Source organism: Pinus tabuliformis, chromosome 8 (genome assembly GCF_031772625.1).
Source record: "Pinus tabuliformis cultivar Carrire ecotype Pingquan chromosome 8, CPIR1, whole genome shotgun sequence".
In the NCBI taxonomy this organism is placed as follows: domain Eukaryota; kingdom Viridiplantae; phylum Streptophyta; class Pinopsida; order Pinales; family Pinaceae; genus Pinus; species Pinus tabuliformis.
In genome coordinates, this window is record NC_142294.1 from 1,760,649,076 (window position 1) to 1,760,661,641 (window position 12,566).

The window sequence follows — 12,566 nt, forward strand, 5'->3', positions numbered from 1 at the left end:
ACGGTAAATCTTGTTAAGATGTTTTCATTGTGTTGGCCTAGTGATCTAGGATGGATTACGGTAAAGCATAGATTCTATTGATGAGGGTGAGGTAGTTTAACCTCGGTATGCCTTCGTTGGTTCTTTTGGTTTGAGTACCACATTCATGCTTGGAATATGGCATGGGGGCGAATGGTTGAAGAGAGATTTGGCTCAGCCATTCTATGGTCAGGTGGAACATGGAAGTTCCATCTCAGGTTTGGTTTTTGCATCATTAATGAAAGGTTATTTCTCCTTATATTGCTATGATCATTTTGATGGATTATATGTGGTCTGTATGGTTGTACTTCCATGAGTATTTCTGTTGTTATTATGCGAGTTATATGTGTGTTTTATGACAACAACTATGTATGACTCTCAACATGTTTTTTCTTGTAAATGAATGGATAATGTATCTATGGCCTAATAGATGGTAATTCAGCAAATGACATGCGGGAGCAATGGTTCTTAGTGATTCTCGGATAAGTAGAAGATCCCTATGTTTAATTTTGTTGGTTACACCTATAGATTACATGCTTGTGACATGTTTGACGAAACTCCTATCATTGCTAGTAGGAATTTGATTTAGGTCTTGTTTAACTTATTTCTTTTGCATCATTTTTTCCCTGTTCTTTTACTCCTCCTAAGTTATCATTCCATTCTGGGTAGTGACCTAGGCTTCGGGCCTTAAAAAGTGGCTCAAATCTCAGGGTCGCTGGCATAGCAGTGGAAAATTGGGTCTCTTGATGCTGGTAGGCTAGCCTGTGAAAGTGACTTTAGGTTTCTGGAGGTTGTCATGCCTATAGCATGAGAGCGACTCAGGCTTAAGGTGTCTAGAACATTAGTGGGACCCAGGGACAAGATGTCTAAGGTTTTTGCTGCTGATGTGGATAGGTTGGTTGATGTGTTCCGTCAATTTCACTTCCTTAAGGTCACATAGGAGGTCAAATCTAATCATGCTAGCCTCTCGTCACATGTTTACCTCAGTTGGCTGGTTACTTGGGTAGATGTGCGATGAGGTGTTACATGCTGCTCAACCTTAAGCACAACCTGAACAAGTATTTTCTATCCTCTACCTAACTGACTACCTTTGACCAATACTTAGCCAAATTTCCATGCCTCCAAGCTCCTAATTCCTTGCATTGTTCCTCAACGAATTAGCCATTATTTAATGGGGAAATTCCTCAATTATGAATTGCGCAATCCTCATAGGCCTTCCTCTAAATGCATGCACGATTGGTTTAATTTAGATGATTTTACAACTAAAGTACACTGTCCCTGAACTCAAATCTCAACTGAGTCTTTCTTTGATCTGACATGCATGATTTAATTATGATTGAATCTTCATTTTAATGATCAATGTTGGTTATAACCCACTACTGCATGTTACACCCCACTACTACAGGTTACACCCCACTATGATAAGTTACACCTCACTACAATAAGTCACACCCCATTATAGTAAGTTATACCCCACTACAATAAGTTACACCCCACTAATGTTGGTTACACCCCACTGTTTTTGATCTCCCACTAATTCCTCCATCATTTGGAACTAGTTTAACTCAATTTAACTCAGTTAGACTGAGTTAAATAATTACAACTCAAAATAAACTCAACTAGTGTTCCTAATTGTAGGAGACATTCTACATGACTCTAGCTAGACCCCCAACTCAAATTTAACTGATCTAAATAAGTAAAATTAACTTAGTTAACTATTACAAGTTGTCATGAGAATTGGATTTATAATTTAATTCCCAATTTAATTCAAGGACAAAATTAAATTAAGATTTTTCTTGCTGCTATTTTTAAAACTTCTTGTTGCCATTTTCAACAAAATGCAACATAATATTTCATTTACACCACAAAAAATGGTGTTACTAAGAGAAAGAATTTCACATTAAAGGAAATGGAAAATTGTGATCCAATCTAAGAGATTAAGTCGTCATTTATGGGTTGAAACCATTAGTTGTGCCAATCACATAATAAATTGCACTCCCACAAAGAATTTTTAAATATAACATTAGAAGAAGTATCAAGTTAAATTAAAATAGATGTAAGCCATGTCATTATGTTGGGTAGTGAAGTATGGGCTCTCATTTGCAATGAAAAAATGAAATCATCTAGCCTAAAAGTGAGAAGCACGTTTTTGTTGGATATTCTAAATATGTAAAAGGTTATAGACTTCTTCAACCCAATTCCACGTAAATTATTTTTAGGAGATATGTTAGCTTTGATCAAAGTCTTTAAACTTACAAGCCTAATTCAGATATGTGTCATCTTTGACCTATGAGTTGTCTTCAACATCTATTCCATCTTATCTTCCTAATTTTTCCATTAGTGATCCTAATGGGGTTTCTCATTTAGATGATGGTAATGAATATGAAAATACACCTCTTCCCACTCACCTTCCTTTGGTTGGGTCCATTGAACATGAACTTGCACCAACACCACAACGTCCCAAATGGATCCATCAAACATTAGAATCAACTAGTGATCTTGCTAGTGATCTTAGAAATCAACATCATATATGTTCACAATTCCAGTGAGCATCCTCTCTTTTGGTTCAAGTTTTAAAGACTTGCGATCCAAAAGCATTTACAGAAGCTTATGGATATCTATATTGGGACATGGCAATGAATAAAGAATATTAGTCCTTAATGATCAACAATACTTGGGATCTTGTAACTCTTTCAAAAGGAAGAAAATTTGTCAAATGCAAATGGGTGTATAAAACTAAGTATTTATCAAAGGGAAGTGTTGAAAGACATAAGGTCTATTTAGTTGCAAAAGGATTTTTTCTAATTGAAGGAATTGATTATAAAAAAGAATTTTCCCCTATAGCCAAAATGAATTCCATCCACCATGTTCTATCCCTTGCTGCCTCACATAAATGGGAGGCCAATTAGATGGATGTTAAATATTTGTTCTTATATGAGAATCTGTAAGGAGAAATTTTATATGAAACAACCTCCTAGCTATGTTAAATAAGACCCATCTTTGTTTATCACCTTAAGAATATCTCTATGGCCATAAGTGATCTCCTTGAGCTTGGTATGCTAAATTGGATATCTTTCTTCTTGACATATGTTTTTCTTGATGTCATTCTAACTCGAATGTCTATATCAAGAAAGTAAGTAACCATTGTAGAGTACTTTTTCTTATGTTGATGCCCTTATGCTCACTAGTAGTGACCCCAAACTTTTAAACCATGTGAAATGTATCCTTAAGAAGAAATTTGAAATGACGAACTTTGGTTATTTTCATGATTTCCTTTCCCTTCAAGTATTGCAAACAAAGGAAGGAATTTTCCTTTCCTAGTCTAGGTATGCATGTGTTCACCACTTTCAGATTGAAGATTGTAAACTAATTCCTTGTCCCGTAATGTTTGGAGTCAAACTTGTTGCCACATGTACTGCACCCAAAGTAGATGCTACTTTGTAATGTTAGTTGGTTTCCTATTGCATTTGACTCAAATTCATCTGGATACTTCCTTTGTTGTTGGTCTTGTTGTTTGGTATGTCCAAACATCCCACGATGGCCATTGGAAATAAGAAAAAAGGACACCTTGGTATATTTGATATACAATTCAATTTGGAGTACATTACAGTTCATGAGGTACTCTATTGTTGGTTTATTGTTGGTTGGTTTCATTGATCCTTAGTGGGGAAATGAATTTGCATTGCTCAAAAGGTTACTATGGGTTTTTCTTTCCAGTCTTGGTTTCAAGCCTATCACTTGGGTTTCTATGAAACAACAAGCTCTTGCTCTTTCTTCAATGGAAGTACATTTTTAAGCAATAGTTAATGTGAGTCAAGAGGCCTTGTGGCTTGAACAAATATTTTTGGTGTTTAGATTTTAGCCACAACATCTAACCACCCTCTATTGTGGCAAACTAAGTGCCATAAAGATTGTAATATATCTACCTCTATATCAACATAATAAACACATTAAGGTACACATGCACTTCATAAAAAATCTCAGTCAAGATCATGTTCTAGAAGTGTTTCTTTCCTTACAGATGATCAAGTTGTAAGCATTTTCGTAGAGTCCCTTAGAAAAGTGAAGTTTTCCAAACTTTGATATATGTTAGGAGTTCAAGAAGTTTTCATTAAGGGAGGATAAGATCTAATGCCTCATTCCTTCATGTATTGTGTCACCTTTGTAAATTAAATTCAATCTTATCCCAAGTTGTTGTTAAGAGGGGATGTTGGAATATTTTGGCATTTAAGAGTTAGTTATGATCAACTTGGTTTTATATATCTTTAGGTAAAGTGTGCTTCTTTAGTATGCATTAGTAGTTATGTAGTCTAATAGTCATGATATGTTGTAGACATAAGTTAATGCTAAGGTTCATATCTCCTTGATGCTAAGGACGATACTAATTTATGACTTAACACTCAATTGGTCTATGATCTCTATTTAAAGCACATAGGATTATTTTTTGAAGACTAATTATGAGAAACTCTTATGTACTCTTTTTCTTTTACATTACTATATTACCTCAAGTAGCTATATTGGCTAGGGCCATACAATGTTTCCCTATTTAAAGTTTTAGGTACATAAAACACTAGAGTACTAATCCATGACCTATTGGTGTGAGTGTTTGATTAATGTGTTCAATCTACGCGGAAATAGTTGCTTTGTTAAACACTTCACTCGTATACCATGATCATAAAACCTAAATGATTTAAGGTGGGGGGCTTGTTGTCACCCTCCTTATTCACAAAAATGATGTTTAAGTCCCTCAATCCTCTAAATCTCCTTATCATTCATGGACTATATATATATATATATATATATAGATATATATATATATATATATATATATATAGATATATATATATATATATATATATATATATATCTATATCTATATCTATATCTATATATATATATATATCTATATATATATATATATATATATATATATATAATTCATAGTTTTGATATGAGAAGATAGCATTGTCTTGAACTCTCCTCACTCACCTTCCATGCAAGCTTGTGTGGAGGTATATTCTATCATTTTGAGATGGGCAGCTCTAAATTTGCATGTGTTTTGTCCTAATTAAACAATTATTTTAGGTAATATGCCTTTGTTTCTCCTCATTAAATGAGATCCTCTTGACTATCACCTCATTTTCTCCATTTTGTATTTCTTCTAGAGTCATTCTTGCATAAGAGTCGAGCCTATCCTCTAAGTTTTAGGGAGGTCTGGTTAGAGCTAGCACTAGTATTTCATGGTGAATTAATTATCCTTGAAATAGACCAATGCTTGTGTTACCTGGCAATGATTGGAAATATTCATGAAGTTACATGAGAAGTACAAGGTCATTCAATATTTACAAATGCCATGCGATTTAAACTAACAAAAGTTAGATCTAAGACTTTTGTGATCCAAAATGTAGAGAACAGTCTTTCGGATTAATCACATAGTAAGGATTGGGTCGACGTTTCGAACCAACTAATGTGGTTCATCCTCAGGACAAGGTGAGAAACCACACAATCTGAAAGAATGAATAACATGGATGCATCAAGGTTCAAGGTAAAATGTTCAAAACTAGCTGTTGGTAAAATAAAATTATTAAGTTAGAAAATAGCTGTTATTTTCGAGAGTCCGTTGTTATTTTCAAGAGTCTGTGGTTAGTTTAGTTTGTACATGTGTTGCTACGAAAGTGTTGCCTTGCCTATCTAGTCATGTGAAGCCCCATGTTGCTCAAAAATATGTATTACTCCCATCGGGATTGAGTAACCATGTTGCAATTCGGAAAGTTCATTGCCCATTCACCATTAAAAGGGGAATCGAGAGGCTATTACAAAGATCTTATTCCAGTCATTGATTCTCCACTTCCCTCGAAATTTTTCCATTTGACCAATGATACTTTAATGGCATCGGGGCTAGTTTTCGGTGGAATGTCTATAACGGGTAAATCAATTCGCTTTCCACGAAATAATTCCAAAAAATACCGATATTCCCTTCGGCCACTTTAATTTGTATGGGTGAATGGATAGGGGTCCTGCATACCATGTGGTCTCATTTATCAATGAAATTATAAAATATATTTAGCAATTCCATAGAGTGACCATGCTGCAATTGGGAAATTTCCTTGTACTCATTAAAAATGGAATCGAGATCATTACAATTGTTTGATTCTCGCACATCCATGGAAAGTTTTCATTTAATGAATTTATACTTTAATGGTTTCAGAGCTAGTTTTGCCCTCGAAGGTACTTAATAATAGGTGTCGCTGTCACTGCATAAAGAATATACATTCATCTGCTTTACAGAAGGAGCTGCACCGACGGAAGGCCTGGCAAGAAGGATGCGGGAGAGATTCTTTTGACATTGAAAGTGACAAGGGCATCGAACACTGATGACATATCAAGGTAGAGAGGTGACTTACTCTGATGTAAATGTGTTCGCAGATCCTCTGTATTGATTGGATAAATGTATGCTTCATTGCTAAGGAGTTCCCTTCTGAACTTCAAAGCGATCTTTAAACAAGAAGCCGTCCATCGATCCAGGATCTTTTCTTGTCCAACGCAGCGGCTTTTGCACGGTAAATGCCTCTTCTGCGGCTTTTTATTTTGGTTTTCTGTGTGTTTGGACAAAAGATTAAGCAGAAAGAGTCGGATTTTCGAGTTCTTGTCCAGAAGATATTTCAATGTCCTTTAGTTGCCATGAATTTTAAAACCTTAAGCTGAGAGAAGGAAAAGATTTGAATGCCAAGGCTGTGTGTTGTTAATGAATCCCAAGGTTGAAAGAATAAAGTATTTAAAGGCTGACGCTGTAAATATTGTAGTAATATTTTGTATATATATGTATTTACGGTAGACGAGATCTTAGAAGGGAGAGGAAATCCAGAAAACTACAGGGTAGTCTCTGCAAACTATTAGTGAGTTAGACTTCAAAATCAAACTGTATGGTTAAGCATTAAATAGCAGAAATATTGATCAAACTATAGCGATTTCACTTTAAATTGGAAAACCTCAATTTAAATTGCATAAAACTGTAGAAAGTAGTGTAAAAAACTGCAGAGTTCAGGTTAACCACTAGGTAGCATTGTTGCGATTTCAGATTAAATATCATTATTTAAGGGAAAATTGAGCCGACGCAAACAGTTACATTTAGGGCTAAAATTGTATAAATAGCTGGAGTCTAAGATAAGCTTTGTTAATATTGACGATTTAGGATCAACTGTATAGTTGATGAAGAAAGATCATAAATTCTTGATATTCGTGAATTTAGGGGAATTGTAGGTTTTCAGGGGAAATTGTTATATACATCGATTAGGGGTCAGACTGTTGTATTTAGTGGTGAAATAGATAGAGTTGTATTTAGTGGTGAAATAGATGGCTTTACCAGCAAATAATTGGCTTCTTAAGAAAAGGCGGGCTTCAACTGGTCCTATATTTGTCCCTGTAGAAGACATTTCTGCTATATCTTTATTACAAGCATTAATTCCGCTTGCCAAACAAATAATACTTTGCGAACAGCCTAGAGGATGCCAACGGAGAAATGCAATCTGCATTACGCGAAAAATTAAGGTTTTGTCTATGCTTTTTGAAGAAGTCAGAGATGTTGGGGATCCTTTGCCTCTCTCTGCAATGCTATGCTTCAGAGAACTATATCTTATTTTCCAGAAGATAAAATATTTGCTGGAGGACTGTAGCGGCAATGGAAGTTGTGTTTGGTTGGTGATGGAAACCGAAGAAATATCAAATAAATTTTGTGTTCTAACAAATGACATGGCTACAGCATTGGATGTACTTCCCTTGAGATTGTTGGATGTCTCAGACGAGCTTAAGGAGCAAATTGAGTTGGTTCACAGTCAATCCAGAAGAGCAAAGCTTTTCATTGATATTTCCGAAGAACAGATCCACAGAGATGTGGTTGCTGTTCTTGATGAGTTCGAGAAGGTGGCGATCCCGAAAGAATATAAACTCAGAAAAATATTTGACAATCTCCATCTGAAAAATGCAAGGGATTGTCTAAGAGAGATAGAGTTGTTGGAGGAAGAGATGAGAAATCAAAATAAGCTAGGTGCAGTTCAAAATGTTTCAAGAATTAATACCTTGATTGCTTTCATGCGTTATTGCAAGTGTGTCCTATTTGGGGTTACAGAGATGCAATCTGATGAACAATTACAACCATCGAGTGAACACACAGTTTCCAGAACAGAGTCGAAGGATATCGCTGTTATTCCAGATGAATTCAGATGTCCGATCTCACTTGATTTAATGAGAGAACCAGTCATTGTTTCTACTGGGCAAACGTATGAGCTAGCATCCATTACCAGATGGATCGAGGAAGGACACACTACTTGCCCGAAGAATGGACAGAATCTTCTGCACACAAATCTTATTCCAAATCATGCTCTCCGCAGCCTTATTATTCGGTATTGCGATGCTCATAATATCGCTTTTGAAAAAACAGAAAACAACAAAAAACGTTCTTCAATGGAAAGCAACGTGAGTACTAAGGCGGCTATAGAAGCTGCAAATATGACTGCAGCGTTCCTTGTAGAAAAGTTTGCTACAGGACCATTTGAAGTGAAAAGGCAGGTTGCTTATGAACTCAGACTTCTTGCTAAATGCAACATGGACAACAAAGGTTGTATTGCAGAGGCAGGAGCTATACCTTTGCTTGTATCGCTGCTATCTTCACATGATCCTAAAGCTCAAGAAAATGCGGTAACTGCACTCTTAAATTTATCTATTTATGAGAGGAACAAAGCTAAAATTATGCAATCTGGTGCATTACAGCCAATTATCAATGTTCTCAGAAATGGATGCAGTATGGAAGCCAGGGAGAATGCCGCTGCAACACTCTTCAGCCTTTCCTCTGTTGACGAATATAAGAAATTAATTGGAGAGAGGCCAGAGGCCATTCCAGCCTTGATAAATCTTCTCCGGGACGGAAATATCAGAGGCAAAAGGGATGCAGCTACTGTCTTGTTTAACCTTTCAGTTTTTCATGGAAATGTTTCACAGGTAATAGCAGCTGGGGCAGTTCCTCTGCTAATTAATGCATTGGCAGATGACACACCGGATCTTACAGAGAATGCAGTTTCTGTTCTTGCCGTTCTTGCGCTTCAATTAGAGGGATTACTTGCAATTAGTGAAACCTCTGCAATCCCTTTAATTGTCAGGCTTCTAAGGTTGGGGTCTACTTCACCTAAATGCAAGGAGAATTGTGTTGCTATATTGCTATCCTTATCTTGCAGTGGAAGTAACAAAATTGTAAATAATTTGTCGATATTGCCCTCATTAATGCCTTCTCTGTATAATCTTCTTACATCTGGTACTCCTAGAGCGAAAAGGAGAGCTAGATCTCTTCTCAGAATTCTTCACAGCTGGGAGCCAGCCACACCTCAAACTATTCTCTCATACGAGTTTGAAAATTCTGTCACTGCAGTGCACTAGTGTCCGAATCTTTTGGTTTAGTTTCAATTCTTTCCTCCAATTTTTATGGAGACTTTCTTACTTGCGTAAAGCACCTGCCACCAATTCATCCAGGTGCTCCTCTTACATCGGTATAGTGTATCCTTTCCAACAAGGTTGAAAATAAATGTAAACCTATCTGTTATTCAACAGCATGTTGCCTTGTACAAGTTTTAAACATTAATGAAGTAGACAATTGTCTATTGGCATATATGGTATAGACATTAGCTTTGTAATTTGCGTTGTAATTTTCATCCTTTGGAGATGCCTTGGTTTCGATCACCATGCCTTATGTTTAGAGTTTCATTAACGAAATTGAGTGATTTGATTACATTTCATATAAATAGTTATGTTTAGAGTTTCATTAACGAAATTGAGTGATTTGATTACATTTCATATAAATAGTTATATCTTCTTGTAGGTCCTTTTAAAGTTTTTGGTAATTTAATTAAGTAGTTGTGTTTTTTCTTTGAAAATATATTGACCAGTAGTTGTGTTTCTTCTTTTCTTTTAAAGTTGTAGGTATGGGTTAGTGTCAATGTTGGATGTAGAAATAATTTGTCCACTTGTAATATGTTGTCACTAACTTTTGTGTGAGACTTAATTGATTTTGATTTTTTTTGGAATAATTTCATCCCTCAATTCTTCACAAATAGCTTAGACATTTCTACCTAACTAACACACACCATGGTCACACTTAATTACCAAGGTGGTAACTATTATTATTAAATAGATTAAATGTCCAGACCATAAGCAGAATATTAACACAATGAGAGCATATTTTATTGTCATACAAACAATTCAAAGACCTCATAAGATCGTTGGATTTTTCACACTCACCACATTGGGAATCAATAATGTGGACTAAATGCCACTCTAGGATCCACATTGGGACCACTCACAAAGGTAATGATAATGGTTTTGAAGTTTACTAATGCTTGCAGGTTTTGGTGTAATGAAAAACCTAACAAAGATACGCAGATCTCATTATTGTTTCACATACATGAACTTACACCATTGAAAATTTTTATTTCAAGATGTGAATATTGAAATATACAAATGTCAATTTTGATTCCAAAAGTTTCAATATCTAATTGTTATAATGTGCATTTAGTTTTCAATATTTTGAATTTATTCTTAATATGAATATATATCTAAATCTAATATTAATGCATAGTTGTCAACAAATATTTTTTTTGTATCTGCATGCTTAATATTATTATGATTGCTAAATATATCAAGATTGATAACATGAAATAAAATAAAAACAGGTAACAAGAATCATGCAATAAAATTAAAATAGGCAATAAGAATAATTATACTCGAAAGTTGTACATTTTTATAAATTTTCAAGCTATCATCACTCAAATAAAGTCTCATTCATTAATATAAATATCATTCTCAATATTATGTTCCATTTATTCTTGTTGTGTCTTTTTTTCCCTTGGAAAAAGTCATAATTTTCATTAGTGAGGAAAATTACATTTTGCAGATGCCAGTGGCATATATTGTACTACGAGCTAGAAGCATATCCTGTTGAGTATTCAAAATAGAAAGAGGTGTACTCCATGCAGGGAGACATTGCTCCGAGCAGTGTTTTTCAATATGATTTATGTACTTTCTCTACGCAAAGAGTATCAAAAATAATTGTCATGTGTAATACTGCTTGATAAAAAGCTTCATATAATATTTATATAACAAAATTTTTATGTCTAATTCCCATTGAGATTTACTATTCTGATATTTCTATAAAAGATCTATGATAATATTGATGGAAGGTTATATTAGTTTTCTCCAGTATGCTCCAAGTTCCTATAGGGCTTGCGTTGCTTCCTTGGATAGTAGATCGGAAGCTGTGTTTTGCTCCCTGTATATATATTGACAAGTAACTGTGTCAAATAAATTTATGAGTTTGAATATTTCTTCCATGATGTGTCTCAGAGAAAAAGCATGACAAATTGTAGCTTTGTTTATCCAATTGCATATAGTTTTTGAATCTCCAAATAGTTGTAAGTTTATGCATTGTTTTTCCAATGAAAAATGAATAGTGTATTTTGTTGCTGAAAGCTCAGCAAAGTTGTTCGTTCCTCTACCCAAACCCATTTGAATTTTGTAAAAATGGTTTGTTGTGATATGAAGGACAGCTCCTTCCCCACATCCAATGTCTTGAGCTGAGCCATCAAAGTATGCCTAGGGGTGAGATTGGTTTATGCTCTTGGGTATGATATGCCTGGGATTGGTATTTTTTTCCTCTAGAATCTATTGATAGTCTACTAGGATTTGTGCAGTAATGGCCAGCCAGTGTGGGGGAGAATTTTGAAAGATAATTCTATTCTAGGCATCCATATGGCCCAACAAGTAAGTAAAGGGATGTTTTTTTATTTTTTCTGAGGATACAGTGGACCACCAACCCTCCCAGGCTTCTTGAACAGTTGTTCCTTGCCACATAGGGAGCGAGGGTATATGAGAATGAATAGTATTCCATAGCTCCTTTGTGCATGGGCAAGTAAGAAAGAGATGATTCCCAGATTCATTGTCGGCTTTGCAAAGGCCGCACCAAAAGGGTCCATGAAAAGATCTCTTAATCAAATTTTATCCTATTAGGATTTTGTGATGCAAAATGGTCCACATGAGGAGCCTAGACCTGGGGGGTGCTTTTAGTTTCCATATACTTCTCCACCACGTTTCACAATGTGATGGTTTCAGTGAGTTCATAAGAGTTATGTATCCCTCCTTAGGTGAGTATCTTCCATGCTTCGCATGTGCCCAAATTAGCTTATCCTCCCCTTCTTGTATCCTGATATGGGATTCCGTGAGTGCCTTTGTGAACTCTTTCCAGTGCTGCTGCCATTGTCGAGGGATCTGTAGTGTCCTCCCCAATTTCCATGCTTGTTGCAAAAATGTAGAGCGATCATTGTTTGTTCTTTGGCTAAGGTGAGAGATCCCTCTGGAAGTGAGGTATGTTCTGAGCTCCTATGGGAGTCTGTGAGCGTTCCCACATCCAATCCAAGGGTCCATCCCTATTTTAACAACTTCTCCTGACATTATTCTCCATGTGAGTCCATCCCTGATAAGGGGCATAGCTTGTAGGACTGCTTTCCATA

General features: G+C 35.6%; 1 pseudogene; it reads left to right on the forward strand.

Moving 5' to 3' along the window:
- The first annotated feature begins 6,555 nt into the window (after positions 1-6,555).
- Positions 6,556-9,517, forward strand: LOC149243172 (U-box domain-containing protein 1 pseudogene; annotated as a pseudogene).
- Positions 9,518-12,566: the final 3,049 nt, after the last annotated feature.